The 13,197-nt window shown below is 38.7% G+C and overlaps 1 pseudogene; it reads left to right on the top strand.

The window, feature by feature from the left end:
* The first annotated feature begins 10,931 nt into the window (after window positions 1-10,931).
* On the top strand, window positions 10,932-12,439 carry LOC142839832 (heat shock protein HSP 90-beta pseudogene; annotated as a pseudogene).
* The last annotated feature ends 758 nt before the right edge of the window (window positions 12,440-13,197 follow it).

Genomic DNA, 13,197 nt, shown 5'->3' with positions numbered 1-13,197 from the left:
ATTTTGTTGGGATTTTAATATTGGCAGTAAACAAGATTGCCAGGCAAAAATTGGGAAATTGGGGGTGGTGATAGGGTGGAGGTAAGGGGAGATGGGGAGAGAAAAGTGAGAAGGGGAGGATGAGGAGAGCTTGGGGGAATGAGATGGTTGGGATGGAGGAAGTGTGGGTATGGGAGTAGGGAAGTACATATCTTAATTAAGGGAGCCATTTTAGGGTTGGCAAGAGACTTGACTCTAGAGAGGTTCCCAGTTGTCCAAGGAAATGTCCCCAGCTAGATCCTTGGGCAGCTGAGGAGAGGGAGCCTGATATGGCCCTATCCTATAGCCATACTAATGAATATCTTGCATATCACCACAGAACCTTCATCTGGCAGTGGTTGGAGATAGAGAAAGAGACCCACATTGGAGCACTGGACTGAGCTCCCGAGGTCCAAACGAGGAGCAGAAGGAGGGAGAACATGAGCAAGGAAGTCAGGACCACAAGGGGTGCACCCACCCACTGAGAAAGTGGGGCTGATCTAATGGGAGCTCACCAAGGCCAGCTGGATGATGGAGCATGTGATCAAATGGACTCCCTGAATGTGGCTGACAAGGAGGGCTGACTGAGAAGCCAAAGACAATGGCACTGGGTTTTGATCCTACTTCATGTTCTGGCTTTGTGAGAGCATAGCCAGTTTGGATGTTCACCTTCCTAGACCTGGATGGAGTGGGGAGGACCTTGGACTTCCCACAGGGCAGGGAACCCTGACTGCTCTTTTGACTGGATAGGGAGGGGGAAGGGGAGTGGCGGGAAAGAAATGGGAGGAGTGGAGAAGGTGGAAATTTTTAATAATAATAATAATAAAATCTTCTATTTCCCTTTTCCAGGGAGATTCTGGCATCCCCACCCCCCATGAACTCGCCTTGCTACCTAGACTCTCTGGGTCTGTGGATTGCAGTATTTTATAGCTAATATCCACTTATGCAGTATTTTATAGCTAGTATTCACTTATGGTTGAGTACATACCATGTTTATCGTTCTCATTCTGGGTTACTCTACTCAAGTGTAATCCGAGACTGGTTTTTTGTTTGTTTGTTTGTTTGTTTGTTTGTTTCCTGCCCACCCAGACCTTAATAATCACACAAAAACTGTAGTAATTACAACAATGGCCAATGAATGGCTTAGGCATACTTCTTACATTTTAAATTAACCCATTTCTATTATTTTATGTTTTTCCATGAGGCTTGTGGTTTGTTACCTCTTGCTTCTTGGGAGGCAACATGTCATCTGTCTGACTCTGCCTTCTTTCCAGTTTAATGCTTAAAGTTTAGTTTTCCTGTCTAGCTATAGTCTGCCCTTCCATGGGCCAAAGCAGCATTTTATTAACCAGTGATAATAAAACATATTCAGAGTGTACAGAGGGGAATACCACATCACTCCTAGTTCCTCCCATTTGTCTTCAAATTTCCTGTTGTCCTTGATTTTGAAAGCTAAGTAATACTCCATTGTATAAATGGCCCATATTTTCCTTATCCTATTTTCAGTTGAGGGGCAACTATGTTGTTGCCTGGTTCTGGTTACTACAAATAAAGCTGCTATAAACATAGTTGAGCCATGCTATTAGTTTTTCAATATCTAAATTATATGAAACAAAAAATAATGAACAAGGGCATTAATAAAAAGAGAAACAGAACTGGATGATGGTGGCGCACGCCTTTAATCACAGCACTTGGGAGGCAGAGGCAGGCGGATCTCTGTGAGTTCGAGACCAGCCTGGTCTACACAGCAAGTTCCAGAACAGGCACCAAAGCTACACAGAGAAGCTCTGTCTAAAAACCAAAAAAAAAAAAAAAAAAAAAAGAAAGAAAGAAAAAAAAAGAAAAAGAAAAAACAGAAACAAAACCAGTAAGTATTACATTATCAGCTCTTTATGTATATATCTATAATTTCCAAACTGGAAAATGAACAATGAAGTGTCTTCCTACTATAATATCTTTGATGGTAAATCTGTCTTTAAGTTATGAATTTGGTTCATAAAATAACTGCATTGCTTAAATAAAATGAAGGGACCATTGCTAAAAGAAGACACTTGTTATATTCATGTGAGAGTGTCCTATTTATATGGAATAATACATGGGCTATATTGAGAATGTCTTTGAAGAAGTAGGAAAAATGAAAACTAAACAAGATGGCTAAAAACATTAAAATATAATGTGTATATTCGATCCATGTATAGAGCATCTTTAGCCTTGGGAGTAAATAAAAAGATTAAATAATTAGATTAACAAGCCTTGAATGGCCAGAGAATGCTTTTTGTTGACAAGTGGCAGGTCAATACAATTAAGTCAACAATCAGCCAAACTTTAGAAATTTAAGCAGACAAAAATTCCTTCCTAGAGTTTCAAATGGAGACTCTTTTGTTTGTTAGTTTGTTTTTTGAGTAGGATTTCTCTGTGAGGCTTTGGAATCTGTCTTAGATCTCACTCTGTAGACCAGCCTAGCCTCAAACTCACAGAGCTCTAACTCCCTCTGCCTCCTGAGTGCTGGATTAAGTGTGTGAGCCACCACAGACCCACTCAAATGGAGACAGTTTTATAACAGTGTTATTTTTTTAAAATGTGGAGAAAACTCAGGTATCAAACCAGAAATAAAGTCACAAACTTTATCTCTCTCATTAATGTAATAGAATCGAGAAGCATGTACAAGTAAGAAGCAGAGCTGTGTGGTTTAGCTTTGATACAAAATCTTACCATTTTAGTTAATCTGAGGATGATTCCAGAATTTCTGATACCAGTAGCTGGATTCCAAATTGACCTTTTCAATCTTCTCTTAACCTGGCTTGCAATGCTGCCTTGCCTGTCAGGATACAATCCGCAGCCGCGTGCATTTTAATTGTCAGGATACAATCCGGAGCAGCATGCATTTTAATTGCTTCTTCTGCTCTCTAAGGATGTGAGAGAGGGAGGAATGTTTTGTGTCAGCTGGATTGTTTTTACTGAAACTAATAAGACATTTAGAAACACTCGGTGCTGTTGAAATTTCTCATTACGCCTACATTTTCCATTTATAATAGTTTTGTGTTGTGTACCTTGTAAGTAGGTAAGTGACGTAAACTCCCACAGCCTCCAACTGCCATTTTCTTATGTGCTGAGCCTTGGTCTTAAAGGTTTTCTTGTTGAAAAATTTCATCATTCAGAATAGAATCTTTGATGCATCTTATAGTCTTTATAGATACCTCTTATACATTATTTTAATAACTCTTTTAAATAGAGGCAGATACAGGCAGATCTCTGTGAGTTTGAGGCCATCCTGGTCTACAGAGCAAGTTATAGGACAGGCTCCAAAACTTCAGAGAAACTCTGACTCCAAAAATCAAAATGAAAAAAAAAACCAAGATACATTAAAGTACCTTTTTTTTTTTCTTACTGAATTGTTCTCCGTTATCTGGGTATTTGAGACATTTTCTGCCTCCTTTGGTTGCTACTCACCATCAATCTGCACACTATTTTCTGTCCTGTAGTCTTATATTCCAAAACATTTATCTTCCTTACTCCCTTATCTTCAGTAGAAAACTTAAAGCCTGCGATCTTCCAGGCAAATACATTTTTTACTTAATATTGAAAGCCACAATCCATCTCTACATAGGATGATTCTTTTGTAGTCTTGAGACACAATTTAGCTTATTACTATATTTCTCATAGCTGAGTTGCATTTTGCTCTTGTAAAGATTAGTGACAAAAAGAATGAAAAGACCATGATCCTGTGTCTTCTGAAGATGATTTCCTGCCTATTTTTAAACATTCACCAATTTAAACAAAAGCAGAGGACTAGCCAGCAGCAGTTTGGATAAATCATTTTAGCCTCCTCAGTGCATGTCAGATTGATACCCCAGGACAGATGTACATTCTGACTGGCCATGTTCCATGGGCAGCCATTTCTATATTCAATGCTGCTGAGAACTCAAAGGCCTAAATTCAAGGTGGTGATGTAAAAGAAGACAGGAATGTAATTAAGGATAATAGCTCTCAGTAGTAAAGCCAATCACTTTTTATCACAGTGTTGTTACTGCATAAGATTTATTTTCTGCTACCACTAAAAATATAAACTTTTAAGGTGATGAATGCCTGATAAAATTCTGTGAGGAGAGGATCAGAGAATGATCTCACCTAAAAAGAATGTGATTAATTTGCCTTCTGAATTTTATGATCCAGTGAACAAGTACTAGTAACTGTGGCTTGAATTCAATCTTCTCATGTGTTCTGAAACATCAGGTTCTGAGAGTACCAAGAAGCCAAAGAAGGTATCACTTGGTGTCATAAAGGCTAATGCAAGAATGGGAGGGGAGGTGAATCACCCGATCCCCAAATTCTGACATTTATTTCATTTTCTCAATACTAATACACCTAGAATTGCTAAATATCTATTTATATTTTCAGGCACTTTGGATTGTCAAACAAAAAATTATAATTTGATATCTATAAAGTTATAAAGTATTAATGAAAATTTTGAAAAGCTGTTTTAGGGCCGGATAGCACACACTTGTATTCCTTGATCGTTAGGAGGCTGAAGCAGGAGTATTTTAAGTTCAAGGCCATCCTGGGAAATTTAGTGATAGTCCTTCTCAAAATGTTGAAATGATGAAAAGGACTGGGAGACAGTCCAATGTTAGAAAGTCTGCTAGCAATGAGAGGCCTTAAGCTCAAATAAACTACAGCAGATAGACAGCCCATCGGTGTACCATTTCCTCTGTGACAGTTTTAAACTCTCTGCATCTTACCCTTTTCAAAAAGATTTAAAATACTAACATTCACAGTTTCTTTAAGTTGTATAACTATAAATTTACAGAGATAAATTCAGTTCAAGCATGCAAAACAGCTCAATGATATTGAGAGTTATTGTCCCTATATAGTTTAGAGATCTTTAGAAATAGGACTCAAAGAGGTTCAATAGCTTATTAAGAGTCCTAGGGCTTTTAGTATTGGAGCTAGAATTCAAATGCAACTGCACTGCAGAATTTGTCTTTCTGACTCAAGTGCTGGCAGCTATGTACTGGAAAGACAGGTCCCAGGGCCTATTTTAACTCCATGTTAGCCTTCTATAGGATCATCTAGGATGAACCATGCCAGCCTACCCAAAGGAAACAGGTATACCAGAAAGCTGGCTTTTATTAATGTCAGTCTATAATCAGTGACTGGAAATTCAGATATTTCATAAATATGGTATGTGAGCCAAGCAAGAGTGAGTGTTGGGTTCTTTAAGAACTCACTGTACAGTAAAGCACATTTTGTTTGTTTGTGATTTAGCTGAGTCCTTGGCCAAATGGCATTCTGTGCTGCCTGGCACTCAGATTAGCCACTAGGTGGCACTGAGTCTTTGGAGCTAGTTTACGTGAGCTGAGTGCGGTCCATCAATAGATAGGCTTTTTTTTTAAGGGTGTTAATGAGCATCTTTAACTTGTACTCTTATATAAATTTATCACAGATGTTTGTTTCCAAGCCATAAACCATATTGGCCACTATTTAGTACTATTCTAAGCCTTCATCATCATTTCCCATACTGATTGCTTATGAGGATTTTGAATCAGGCATGGCAGAGTGTGGGTAGATCTTGGAGCAGCCCACGTAGACTATCTTAAAACAGGACCCCTAGATGTACTTGACGACTTGCTTCAAGAGTGAAGTATCTCTGTAATATCTCCCCTTGGCAGAGGGATAAGAATATGAGACTTGACTGTCTTGCTGAATATAGAATATAACTGCTCCTCAGAATACATGTATTGTTCATGAGTTTCATTGTTAATATTGTACTGGATGGAATGATGTTCCAACGTGATTGACTTTTATTAAAGCAAGGGGAACTTTTAGAAACCAAGCCTTTTTTTTTCTTGGTCAAATACATTATATAAAAGTAATTGAGAAAGAAGAGATGTTTATCAACACAAGAAGAAAATATCAAAGGTTAGAGTAAAAGCAAAGTTTAGTTTCCTGGGGAGATAAATATGTTAGTTAGTATCAAGTATCAATCAAAATGATTGTCATAATATCAATCCAACTAAAAGACTTTAAATTTACTATTTCTTAAATAATAGTAGAATACAAAGAATAAATTATAAAGAAAGTATTATGCTACTGTTAATACTCAGATTACATTCTTAGCTTATGAGAATGTGAAATGGCACCATAGATGAAAGTGCATTTAGTTAGGCAACAAACCTACTAAGAAGCTGTTGTTTTTATTAAACAGTTCCATGATGTCTGATATAGAGCTGGTGAATTCATGATCTTATAACATAGATTAGATAACTTAAGCAGAATTAATTATTTCTCTAATTCATCAAAGATTTTGTTTATCCAGGGATATTTCACAGAATTAAATAGTTATCAGTTTACCTGAAATTAGCTTTGCTTCTTCTCAGTAGCGTCTGATGACTACTTAAGAGACAGCTACTACTAGTTTTTGAAGAGTGAATCTTAGTTGCTGTTATATTGTAGTCAAGAGACATCGTGACCAAGGCTATTCTTATAAAGAAACATTTAATTGGGGGCTTGCTTACAGTTTTAGAGAGTTAGGCCGCAGCCATCATGGTAGGAAACAATTAGACAGGCTTGGCACTGACCAGTAGCTGAGAGCTTTACATCCTGATCTATAGGTATCAACCAGAGACGAGAGGTAGGAGAGGGAGAGAGAGAAATGGGTCTTTGCATGGGTTTTCGAAAATTCAAAGCCTATCCCCAGTGGCACAACTCCAAGGCCATACCTACTCCAATAAGGTCATACCTCTTATTCTTTCAAAATAGTTCTATTAATTGGAAACCAAGCATTCAAACATTATGAACCTATGGGTTGATTTCTCACCCACCACGCTCAAAACTCTAATCTCTCTCCAATCTTCAAGTTTTCCTTTAGACATCCCTCTCCAGCTCTGGCTTACTCAGTCTATCTGACAATCACCTCTAGAAGGGTTAATGGATACAGATAATTCTACATTTATTTTTCAAACTGATGGATGTCTAGACTTGGAATTATATAGGAAGCATATTTTTGGTAAAGAATCTCTCACTGAACCTAGAGCTACCAATTAACTTTTCAGCAAACCCAAGCAATTCTCCTAGCTCTTCCTCCTCAATTATAAGCATGCACCACCATGTTCAGCTCTTTACATGAGTTCTGGGGATTCCAACTCAGATACTCATGCTTGCACAGAAACACTTCACCAATTCAACCATCTCACTGGCTTCCCCTTAGTTTTCTAAGTTGCTGAAATATAAAATATTATTGCTGAACTACAGCAAACCACCTGACCCAGGTGGTACATTAGCCTGTCTTGATTGGAAAGGTCAATTCCTCCTTCTTACTCCACAGTCTCTCCTTTTGCCCTGAAAGAAGAAGGCTTAATTCTGCCTTCAATCAGACCATAATCTGTCTTATTTGGATGGGAAGCCATTCTTTCTTTTAGAGTAATATAATTGGAACTACCCAATAGGCTACTGGAAAGAAAGTTAAAATTCTTTAGTGCAGATTTTTGTTTTGTTTATGTCATTTTATTGTAAGATAGATAGTCCAAGAATGCCTGTCTCAGTTTAGAAAGAACAAGAATCTGGCTGGACATAGCTCAGCAGTCCCAGACCTAGAGGTCAGGAGGATTCTTGAAGAGCTAATAGTTTTCAGTTTATATTGGTGTCTTGAAGATATTGGATTTAGCATTCACAGTAGTAACAGGAAAGATGAACTTTCCCATAAGAGTGAAAGGGAAAAAACAAAGCACATTTATCCATATCCTATCATGGGGGCTGCCAACAAGTATGGTTCTGATAGAGTGTGTCTTCACCAATCAAATAATCCAATTAAGAGAAAATTATTTTTTAGAAGTGTTGAGCTGTTTGAGTGTTAGTTGACTCTAGATGTGGTCAAGGTGACCAGATTAGCCACCACAAAATTTTGTAGGCATTATTTTTATTTTTTAAAAATTTAATGCATGCATACAGCATATCTTGATCATATCTACCCCTGTATTTTACTTCTAACTTCTTCCAGGATCCCCACAAAATGCCAACAGATCTACCTCCCAACTTTATGTCCTGTTTGTTTTTTTAATTTCTTGAGTCCAGTTTAGTGTTGCCCATATGCTCATGGGCATGTGGTCATCCTTGGGAACATGGACAACATACTAGTGGCAACACTCCTAATGAAAACTGTCACCCCCTTCCTAAGCAGCAATAAACTGTCAAGCTCCTTGAAGAGATGGTACTAAGGAGCCCACCCCACACCATCCTAAATTTTGTACAAGTCTTATATAGGTAACCACAGTTGCTGTGACTTCAATGTGCAAAAACCATGTCATATCCAGAAGACAGCATTTCACAGCACTCCTTCCCATCTCTGACTCTTGTATATTTCGGCCTCATCTTCTGAGATGAAGTCAGGGACTTGGAAAGGAGGACTGATGTGTATATCCCATCTACTCGTGGACACTAACAGTTCCTTGTTCTCAGTAACTTTATCAGTTATTAATCTCCATGTTAACCATTGCCTGCTGCATAAGAAGCTTCTCTGACCAAGCTTGAGAGAAGCACAAATCTATAGATATAAATATAAATGTAATCTTGATCTCCAGTGTGAGTCTGTAAAATGTGTAGAAACCATTTAGTTGTAGCGTCTAGGTGGAACATAGTATTGCCTGATGTAAGAGGCCACTTGTTTTTGACTGGCTGCTCAGACCTGAAATAACCACACAGAAATTGTATTAATTAAAGCACTGCTTAGCCTATTAGCTCTATCTTTTTATTGGCTTTCTCTTACATCTTAATTTAACCCATTGTTATTAATCATGTATTGTCACATGGCTGTGACTTACTGGCAAGGTTTCGGCTCATCTGTTTTTTGGCAGCGGCTACGTGGCATCTCCCTGACTCTGCCTTCTTTTTTTCCAACATTTAGTTTAGTTTTTTTTCTGTCTAGCTCTGTTCTTCCTTGCTATAGGCCCAAAGTAGTTTCTTTATTCATTAATGGTAATCACAGAATATAGAGGGAAATCCCACATCACCTGATGATGTGGGAAGTCCTTCTGTATATGTCTTACTTTTATTGGTTAATTTAAAAAGCTGCTTTCAGCCAATGGCTTTATAAAATATAGCCAGACTGAAAGAGATAGATATATAGAGAGGGAGTAGGCAGAGTCAAAGAGACACTATGTAGTCACCAGAGAGGAAAGATGCAAGCTATCAGCTGAAATCTTACTGGTAGGCCATGAGCCTCATGGTAAAACATAAAATAATGGAAAGGGGTTAATTCTGGATGTAAGAGCTAGCTAGTAATATACTTAAGTGATTGGCCAAGCAGTGATTTAAGTAATATAGTTTCTGTGTAGTTATTTCCAGTCTGGGAAGCCGGAAATGAACAAGCAGCCTCCAGCAACAATTGCCCTCAGAAAAGACTGTATTTTCTCCTTTGTGAGATAACTAGCTCATGTGGTAATGAGTTACTACAAAAGAGATACTGACCCATGAATCTTTCATTCACACAGCTCCTATTATTGTGATGCCATCTACCATGAGTTCTCAGCAGAAGTCCAAATGTGTTGAGCTTCACTTTCACCTTCAAAGGTATGAGCAGAATGAACTCTATTTTTAACAGATTTTCTAGATTTTGGTATTTTGACATAGCAATGAAAAGCAAAATACTAGAATATATTCATAAATATCATTTAATTGTTTTGATTTAATAATTATTGTTTTCCAATTCTCTGTATTTCCTGCTTGCAACGAAGTTCTCAACTTGAAGTTCAAAGTGTTATTTTTGAAATTAAGAGTTCTTGAAACTCAACAGTAGTATTGAGGGAGACGAAATTGGATTATATAGTATAAATGCTTGTTTAACTATGCAGAGAGAGTTGCTTTGAACAAGACCATTGAGACCTCCTCTCTAAAAGAGCCTTTGTCCTAGTCAGCAAGTGGATATATACAAAGGGCGCAATGAACAACTAATGGAACAAAGAATGGTGAAGACAATACTTATGGAACTGAATTTTATGTTTTTGTTTTGACAAATTCCTAGTCTTTCAAATTCAACCTATTTAGTTTATGGTAAGTGTGCTTAGTGTGTTTAATGCCTACCTTTTTGTGTTTGTTCTAAAATGTGTAGGCTCAGAGACTGATCATTTTCAATTGCTGCATAGAAATTTTTTAATTGACTAACAATGTTTTTATAAAATTCTAGCATTGTCTGGTTTAAAGATTATTGAAATTACATTTTAATTCACCAATTTTGATCCTCACACTTGATTATTAAAAGTGTTGAATTTAAGATTATGTATCCAAACATATAAATTAAATACTCCAACCTTCCTTACATTAATATTGTAGACTTAGTAAGTCCTTATTCATTGAAGAATAGCATAAATGTTGATATTTCCCACTATCAGGACTCTAGACATTTCTTTTAAAAATACCATTTAGAGCCAGGCGGTGGTGGCGCATGCCTTTAATCCCAGCACTCGGGAGGCAGAGGCAGGCGGATCTCTGTGAGTTCGAGGCCAGCCTGGTCTCCAAGAGCTAGTTCCAGGACAGGAACCAAAAGCTACAGAGAAACCCTGTTTCAAAAATCCAATGTGTATATATATATATAGTAGGCTTGAATTCCCTCTTGTGGAACAGGCCTCAAATCTAATTAAGAAAGATTTTAGTTTCTACCATAACAACCATGCCACTATTTTTTTCAGTGGGCAAATCTTCTGTGGAAGGTCACTATTGTAGCATACAGGGGTACTGCACAGGATAATACTATTGATATCTCCACAACCCCCACTTCAAGCTTGTAAAATATCATCCAGCCCTATGAAAGTTAGCTAGCTGCTCTCTCGAGTCTCCCCCACACAGCCTAGGTTGGTTGTACGTGCTCTGTGCCCACCCTGCTCTGTGCTACTACTTGGCTTTTCTGTCAAGATGCCTGAGTAATGCACCATGGAGAGAAGGAGATCAGTGATGATGAGGCAGAGGAAGAGAAGGGTGAGAAAGAGGAGGAAGATAAGAATGACTAGGAGAAGCCTAAGGCTGATGATGTGGGATTGGATGAGGAGGATGACAGTGGCAAAGATAAGAAAAAGAAAACAAAGAAAATTAAAGAGAAATATATTGATCAGGAAGAGCTGAATAAGGCTAAGCCCATTTGGAGCAGAAACCCTGATGACATCACTCTAGAGGGGTATGGTGAATTCTATAAGAGTCTCACCAATGATTGAAAGGACTACTTGGCAGTCAAGCACATCATTGTGGAAGGTCAGTTGGAATTCAGAGCATTGTCTTAATTCCTTGACGAGCTCCCTTTGACCTTTGTGAAAACAAGAAGAACAGCATCAAACTATATGTCCACTATGTGTTCATCATGGAAGGCTGTGACGAGCTAATACCTGAGTACCTCAACTTCATCGGCGGCATGGTTGACTCTGGGGACCTGCCCTTGAAGATCTCCTGAGAAATGCTGCAGCAGAGCAAGATCCTGAAAGTCATCTGCAAGAACATCGTAAAGAAGTGCCTCAAGCTCTTCTCTGAGTTGGCTGAAGTAAACGAGAACTACAAGAAATTCTATGAGGCCTTCTCCAAGAATTTAAAGCTTGGGATCCATGAAGATTCTACTAACTGTTGGTGCCTCTCTGCTATCATACCTCCCAGTCTGGAGATGAGATGACCTCCCTGTCAGTGTATGTGTCGCACATGAAGGAGACACTTAAGTCCAACTACTATATCACCGGTGAGAGCAAAGAGCAGGTGGCCAAATCTGCCTTTGTGGAACGTGTGCAGAAGCGGGTCTTTGAGGTGGTGTACATGACAGAGCCTATTGACGAATACTGCTTGCAGCAGCTCAAGGAGTTTGATGGAAAGAGCCTGATCTCAGTGACTAAGGAGGGCCTGGAGCTACCAGAGGATGAGGAAGAGAAGAAGAAGATGGAGGAGAGCAAGGCAAAGTTTGAGAATCTTTGCAAGCTCATGAAGAAGCCAACATGGAGAGGATTATGAAGGCCCAGGCACTTCGAGACAACTCTCTACAATGGGTTACATGATGGCCAAAAAGCACCTAGAGATCAACGCTGACCACCCCATTGTGGAGATCCTGAAGCAGAAGGCTGAGGCTGACAAGAATGACAAAGCTGTTAAGGACCTTTTGGTGCTGCTGTTCGCAACTGCTCTGCTCTCCTCTGGCTTCTCACTTGAGGATTCCCAGACTTACTCCAACCGCATCTACCGCATGATCAAACTAGGCCTGGGATTGATGAAGATGAGGTGACAGCAGAGGAGCCCAGTGTTGTTGTTCTTGATGAGATGCCCCCACTTGAGGGTGATGAGGATGCCTCCCGCATGGAAGAAGTAGATTAGAGATGCCTTGGGAAGACCATGTCATCAGTATAGTTTCCCTGTGCTCCCCCAGCAGCCTTGACTGACCCTGACCTACCTGGCTCTCTGCTCATGCTAGAGGACCTTTCTTACCCTGTCCTGTGCCTTAAGGCAGGAAAATCCCCTCACACAGAATAGCAGGGTTGGGTATTATATATTATGGGATTTTTTGTTTGTTTTATTTTGTTCCGAAATTAAAAGTATGCAAAAATAAAGAAAATGCAGTTTTATGTAAAAAAAAAAAAAACAAAGAAAGTTAGCTAGCACAGTTTCCAAGTTAACTTAAGACTGATTTCTTTGTGTTCTGCAGTCAAAGTGAGTAATGTCTTCAGCTACAGTGTCTTACCATCTAAATATAGTGGGGAGCATGAGAAATGACAGTAATCTATATTGTTTGGGTATTTCTGGTGCCTCTGGGACCAGATCATAGAGAGGTAAGCCATAACTGGCACTATGATTTTCATTTAATAATCTATGTCTTCTGGGAGTAGTATTGTTAACTAATGTGTGATACTATGTTCAAAGTCCTGTTTACACACACACACACACACACACACACACACACACACACACACACAATTAGCTTGAAAACAAGTAGACTTTCATAAGGTTTATTTATGTATCCTGAGTTTTGATTAGACCAATCATTATGTCTAATTTCCTCTAAGCCACTCCTCCCATTCTCTTATAGACTTTGAGTTCCTAGTGTACTTTCCCCATTTACTTTCATATCAGATATGGTTTATGATTTCCTCTTACTAAAAGATCATAGGTTCTTAAATAGTGTCTTCATGTACACTAAATTTTGAAATTGCCCTTTTTTTCTGTATG

Source organism: Microtus pennsylvanicus, chromosome 22 (assembly GCF_037038515.1).
Source record: "Microtus pennsylvanicus isolate mMicPen1 chromosome 22, mMicPen1.hap1, whole genome shotgun sequence".
In the NCBI taxonomy this organism is placed as follows: domain Eukaryota; kingdom Metazoa; phylum Chordata; class Mammalia; order Rodentia; family Cricetidae; genus Microtus; species Microtus pennsylvanicus.
Note: the sequence above shows the minus strand (reverse complement) of the source record. Positions and strands in the feature narration are given on the sequence as shown.